Source organism: Pocillopora damicornis, chromosome 7 (assembly GCF_964200805.1).
Source record: "Pocillopora damicornis chromosome 7, jaPocDami1.2, whole genome shotgun sequence".
NCBI classification, from domain to species: Eukaryota; Metazoa; Cnidaria; class Anthozoa; order Scleractinia; family Pocilloporidae; genus Pocillopora; species Pocillopora damicornis.
In genome coordinates this window covers 6,367,501-6,374,378 of record NC_142676.1, presented here as the reverse complement: position 1 = coordinate 6,374,378, position 6,878 = coordinate 6,367,501, and the positions used below count along the sequence as shown (strand labels likewise).

The following is a 6,878-nucleotide window of genomic DNA, read 5'->3' as shown; positions in this document are numbered from 1 at the left end:
TGTCGGTGAAATAAAAAGCCTTTAAGATTAGGACGTACTTCTTTTTACAAATCGAAAGCAACTCTAACTCCAAGAGACGTGTTGTAAAATTGGCACCGTCGCCGTGTTATATCGTGCAAAGTTGCGAGCAAGATCTTGACACGTTCCTGTGCTTCGACCGTGCGAAGTAAGACAATACGGCTGCGAAGTTAATGAGGCAAGTAACTTACACGCAGCTTTAGGCTCGTTATTTTGTTTTGGCGTGCTAGTGTTCCGTGAGCGTGCGTTCACCTTATTCCCTGAAATTCCGTGGAGGGTCAGCTCTGGCATGGAACTTGGACAGTACCATTTTATTGACAATTTGATTGGAGGTTAAAATTATTTCCAAAGATACGAGTAAGAATTTTTTTTCCACTTGGTGGCAATGTCTTGGTTTAACACCAAACATTCAGAAATGAAAGGTAATGCAGGTGTGTGAAGGTCACAGAGGAAAAATTAAAGTCAAATCGCAGGAATATTATTCCCATGAGTGACCAAGACAGAATTTTTCCTTACAATATCAATACAATATCAACCAGATAAGTGATGAGAATAAAGAAAAATATCAATTTGGGGATAACTGGTTGATCCAATACTAAATTCTCTGAACTAACATTATAAGAATTGTATGGTTGACAGTAAGGAGAATTAAAAATGTGATGTGGGAGCTAAAGGGTTAAGGAGACAGTTGATGAACATACAGACAGCTTTTGTAACCCTCCATACCCTAAGATCAAAATATATATTCTCCATGCTATTCTTGGTACACATCCTTAAGTACGAACAAGGAGAATTTGTGAAACAATCAAGAGCTTCACTTGTAGGTGATCATTTCCTTTATTCTCATGACCTTCATGTTTGATTCAGTGGTGATTCTGTAAGGAGAAATTAGATGTTAATTCCTCTTGATCATTTCCTTTATTCTCATGACCTTCATGTTTGATTCAGTGGTGATTCTGTAAGGAGAAATTAGATGTTAATTCCTCTTGGGGGGGAAAGAGCTAAAAGTTAGGGGGGGGCTGTAAACCAATACTGCCTTGAAAGTCATATTTTTCAGATGTTTTGGTTAGCCATATGTACCTGGAAGTCAGTTTAGTAATACTCTCACTTTCCTCTGTTGAAGGTCAACCTAGAAATGTTTGAACGCTCTTCCAATACAAAGTGTATCAGAGTGCATATGAATCTTTTTTGTTCATCTCTTTGTTGAAAGTCATCGGCTTGATGTGTTGGGTATCTGGAGGCTTTACCCCACTGCAAGTTCACCTCCTAACACCTCTGAATATGCACTATGAACCCACGCCGCTATGAACTATTCGTAAATGCTTTGATATACATTTACAATTTGTCGAGTATAACAAATATTACAAAGAGACCGTGAACCTTTCTGTTGTTCAACGTTGCCAAATTCCGCTCCCAGTCTCTAGGTGAGACGGTAAGACGGTATTGAAAACCTTTTTAGTTTCCTTGTTTGATGGTGTTCCAGTTTACAACTGCATAAAGTTTGGTTTACTTTGTCGACATAACAGCTCGGTTATTTCGCCAAAGTAGCAGTGCGTAAGTCAAAAGTAGTTAATGTTTTTTTGATAGTTGTTTAACTTTGACAAATTTTATATCTAATCTGCTTCCTTCCGGAAAGCAGTTACGTCACTGCTTGGGAATTGAAAAAGCTTGTCCCTGATTTTCAATTCTTCATTTACAGTATGTGTGAATCTCCCCTGAATTTCCGCCAGGTTAGCTAAAAAACTAGAGGCAATTTTGTGCACCACAACAAATAACAACAAAGTAAAAATAAAATTCAAATACCGTTACGTAGGTCTTTAAGAATTTTTAGCTGCTTCCGGTTTCTGCTCGCCTGTTGAGAGAGGGGGGGGGGGCGACTTTCAAAATGAACTAAAGGGAGGCAAGAGAAATGGCGCGTGGAGAAAGTCAGTAATCCCATAAAAAAAACAACAAAATAACATTCACTCCGGAAACCCGCGAGACTGCAATGCGGAATAAGTGAAATGTTAAAAGTTTGTGACACGAGCGAGGGAAAGAACAAAAATTAGGAATGTATGATGAACATTCGAACGTAGACTGTCCTTCTTATTATGCGGTCGGATACAGTACTGCTGAGTAACAGGGGACTCTCTGGCGAACTAACCCATTTGTTACGTTCATATGCGAGGTCCAGTATAAAGCTAGGATCAGTTAGTCCAAAGAAATAGAGATGGTAAATCACTTTTCGATTAATGATATAAAAAATAACCAAACAAACAAACAAACTCCAAGAAAAATTTAAGAATCAAAGTAAAGTCCCTTTTATCAGTCTCTAGATCAACTCATGATTCTTTCGAGGATATCAGTTCAAAATCAGTAATTGCTCATTTATTTCAAACCGTAATCGTTTTGCGACTACAATATGTATAGTATTCATCAATTTTGGTGGACTTTGTTTATGCTTGTCCTTAATTTATCATGATGGTCAAAGGGGAAAACTAACCATTTTTCGTGTGCTCTAACCTCTCTGTTCACTGACCAAATGTGAAAAATAGCATTTTTTACTTTAAAATAAAAAGATAAAAGTCACAAATTTTTCAGGGTCGAGGAAAAGTCAACAAAAGTCACTCTCTGTTCATCTTAACTTAAAACTAAAAAAATGATCGCTCAGTTAAAGGCATGAAATAAGTGCACTATATGACCTTTGAAAAAGTTTGCCTATTTGTTCAAAACAAACTTAGTTCCATACAAATTGACGCCGTTTCAATCGGCCCTCAAAACTGAGCTATCCCACTTATTGATCGGAATAATATTACACATAATAAAGCGAATAATTACACATTGAAATCGTTTCGTATATACCACACAAGGGAATGGTACTGATCGGCTGGTTCAGAAGTGGATAGCAAGTACTATTCACCTTTACTTTGGTAAATGATTGTTCATAATTCACGACTTTTTCTCTATATTCTCATGAAACTACGCACTCTCAAATGAGGGAATACTTAACGGTTATGGTCTTTGAGCCGTGTTGGTCTCAAAACGGATGTGGATTTTAATTTATGATTTCCATCGTTTGATTTTGCTAAGGATTGATTAAATTGCTTGTGCATATTTGTTCTCCCGGGTTAGATCCAACACGTGAGAAATCTGGGTACCAAATTATTCGACCAAAAGTTTGAAAATATCCAAACAATCGGTTGTTTGTTGCCATAAGCTTTGTTTCCGGTGTGAAGACCTCGTTCTGATGCAGAAACCGGAGTTAACAGTCATTGATATAACTGAGAAATGAAACAAGACACTGAATTGATTGAACCAAAATATTTAATATGAAAATATGCTCTAGTTTCATTTCATTCTCTAACTGGCGCGGAATACCTGCAAAAAGAAAACACTGGCGATGAGAATGAAATCTATAAAAAAGGCCTGAGTTGTAGTCAAATTTCAGTTAAAAAATGGATCGAAGTTATTGCAAAGAACGTGAAACTTTTCAGGAGCTATGGTGTTAATATCAAGTTTTTTGACCCTTGTTTCATCCAACATTCCTAACACTTTACAACCTGACATTAGAACTTATATTCTTCAAAAATTCTTGTTTACATTTTCTTTGGTACGAACATAGCAAGAAGAATTTGTTTTACAATCAGGAGCTTCTGGTGATTATTTCCTATCTCTCATGACCTTAATATTAGATTCAAGGGGTGATAATGAGGGGAGAAATTAGAAGCTACTCACTCTTAGGGGTTAAAGCATTAAAATGTATCACACACTATTCTAAGTTCATTCTGTGTGCGCGTTTGTTAGATCCAAAAGACTAGAAAAACTCTGTCATTCCCACAGTGGTTGAATACCATTATTACCAACTGGAAAATAGGTCGGTTTGGTTTATGTTGGGCAATAGAGTCTTTTCAAAACCAATAAGGTCCAAGAAAAGCTGTTTTTTTTTCCAAATAAAACTGCTTATCACTCACGCCTTAAAATGTCTCCTTTAACATGTTTAACAAATATGAGAAACGCCTGACTGGAAGTTTGGTAGAGCGTCATCCAGAAGAAACCTGAAATAAAAGATTTAGAAAGGCAAATGAATGCATGGAAAAGACAATAAACAAAAAAAGCTAACTGGTTAACATGGAATTAAGACGAATGAGTGAAATATAACGCTCGATCGGTTCATTTTGGTAACCATCTGGATAGAATAACTGTCACTTGCGCAACCCAACACAGACATGAAACTCAATATATAATTACCAATGACAATTGGTAAAACAGGAAATTATGAAACAAAGAAGACAAAAGATAAATGCAAGAGAAAATAAATAGATCCATTATTTTCTCCTAATAAATAACATAGCCTAATATATTCTTATGTTACAAACTGAAACATAGCAGTTTTCATTCATTTCAATCGAGGATCGCAATACTCCCGTAACTGCACCAGTTTTCCTTATGTTTCTTTGTTCTCAGTATTTTTTTCTTCTTTTTACATTGGTTTACTTCTCATTATCTCATACTCTTCTCTCCATTCCCTTCATAGGGCAGGTACATCATTCTTATGAATATCTATCAATTCGGGGGCATAGCTTTGAATATCCTTTCTTTTATTATTAAGAGAATAATACCAAACTTACAGCCATAATGTCATTTGCATCTTCTGACAGCAGAGACGAAAATCCAGAGATGAGGTAATTCTGGCGGAAAGAACCAGAGAAAACGCAAATAGAATAGAGAACGGAAGGGATTGAGACGATGTACTGTAACAACATGTGCAATGTCATCAAGATTCTTTTTTTGAGTCTCAGAAATCCTTTGCAAAAACGTTTAAATCGATCATTTTGCGCGGGAAATTGCCTCAATGGCCGTGCGGATGTTTCAGATTATGCTTGGTTCGAAGACAGTGCACAGGTGGTTACCAAAGAAGACTTAGAAAGAGCTACATCTCATTGTTACGCGAATTGAAGAAACTTTTGATCGTAGAAGGAAATTTGTTGATAAAAAAGCAAAAACAGAAACAAAGTTTCCTCGCCGCTAAAGAAGGGATGACAATGATAATTGTGGACACCAAGACTCGCATCCGGGCTTTTTCGGAGAAGCCGCTTATATAGAAATAAAAGATTTGTTTCGTTAAAGTTAAAATACCTGACTTAAGAATGAACTGCTTTATTTCCTCTACAGTGTTTGCCAAAAATATTTATTAAGAAACACTTTACTAAGAGAGTTGTTCATACTTTCTGTGTGAAGTCCATTGGGTCCTTTTAGTTCGTTGCAAAACTTTGTGATCCGCAAACCTCGATGATCAAATCTTTTATTGTGAATTCAATTAATTTTGGTTGGTGGAGCATCTTGTTTGGCCGGATTAAGTTTCAACTTACTTTTGTTTGACTAAATTTACGTCATGTGTGAATATTCCATGTAAAATGATTTTTAATAAATAAACCATAGCCTGTACTGTAAATCCTGTTGAGTACACACCCCAGCGTGTCAGTTACATGTTGAATAGTTTGAAAATATTATTCTGTAAATTTCTTGTACTTCCTCTTTCACCGGAATCCTGGTGATTTTTGCAAAGTGCTAATGTTTTTAATGAAACTTAATTTCACAGTAGTGAAGAAGGGTTCCTTTCTTTAGTTTAGAGCAGTAGAGGAGATCAACTGTCACAGGTTATGTACCATAATTTGATTAAATGGGCTTCATTTAAGACAAAAGAGGACCTCCTCTCTTGTCTAAGAAGAAAGTTATTTATTTCAATCACATAACTTTGAATTTCGTTAGCTGACCTTTAAAAGGCAATCTCTGGTCTCTCTCCCAAGCCAATTGGGGATATCAGGCGTTGCGTATACGATGTTTTCGAAAATTTTTTCTTGTTTTCACCGTAAAATGGCAGCTGAGAAGTAGTTACATAGGAAAAGAAACAGAACAATGAAAATATTTGATGAATCATCCTGGGCACGTTGCTCATTTCATAATCAAAAATACTCTGTTAATCAAGCTGTGTGTATATGTCACTCCTAGTTCTTTTTGGAGGCCAGATAAGTGTTCGAGGTGGGGGGGGGGGGGGGTAGGAACCTTTATTGTTTTTTTGTTTTTCGGTCCTCAGTCATATCCAAGCCCTTCTCAGTCTTTTCATTCGCCATATTTTGCAGAAAAGATGCCGCTGTCATGTACAACGTTCAATCATTTTACAAACGTACAAAGGACTGCAACGTCTTTCTAAACTATTGAAATGGGCTCATGATTTTTATCAGCGTTGAACTTTTATTCTCTTCCAAATCCCTCGGTGAACTATTTCCAACCTCCTTTACTGTCAATTTAATGTAATCTTTTCTGTAACCTTTAGGACACCTGAAGCCCCTTTTCGGGTGGTGTGTCCCCTTACCATGTTTGCCACAGGAGGGTGTCCTCTTCCCATGGGACGAAAGGTAATGGCAATTCATGATTACTTCACTGTTAAAAGTTTGATTCGTAAGCATTTGCGTCCTTTGCAAGGGCCAGTCATTATTTACAGATGTTGAGAGTGTATTGATCCAAGTTCAATATCATTGTCGTTATCATTAAATTGACACTGCAAACATGTTTTATGGGAGTGAGTTGTGGCAACATTATTTGAACAAACCTTGCCGGTTAGCATCAGGAATAAAGTCAAGCCAAAGGACCAACAGTCCACAGAGTAAGTATAAGACTCTCCCATGATCATCTGTAACACAGATTGAGTGCAGTTCATTAGCATTGCAAAAAGTGTTTTAACAATTCAACTGCATGAGCCTGATTTGAAATATCAATGTATTAACAAGGGCGTGGTCAGGGTCTTCTGGCAGGGGGTCCTTCTACTCTCTTTTTGTCGGAACTGAGGGCTGAGAGGCATTACAAAATATTACTATCATAAT

At 36.8% G+C, this 6,878-nt stretch overlaps 1 long non-coding RNA gene across 1 annotated transcript; it reads right to left on the bottom strand.

Moving 5' to 3' along the window:
* Positions 1-3,739: 3,739 nt before the first annotated feature.
* On the bottom strand, positions 3,740-6,695 carry LOC149042266 (uncharacterized). The gene is made up of 3 exons (XR_016188545.1): positions 6,608-6,695; positions 5,772-5,878; positions 3,740-4,052 (listed from the first exon to the last, which is right to left on the bottom strand). It is a non-coding gene; the product is annotated as an uncharacterized LOC149042266 (long non-coding RNA).
* Positions 6,696-6,878: the final 183 nt, after the last annotated feature.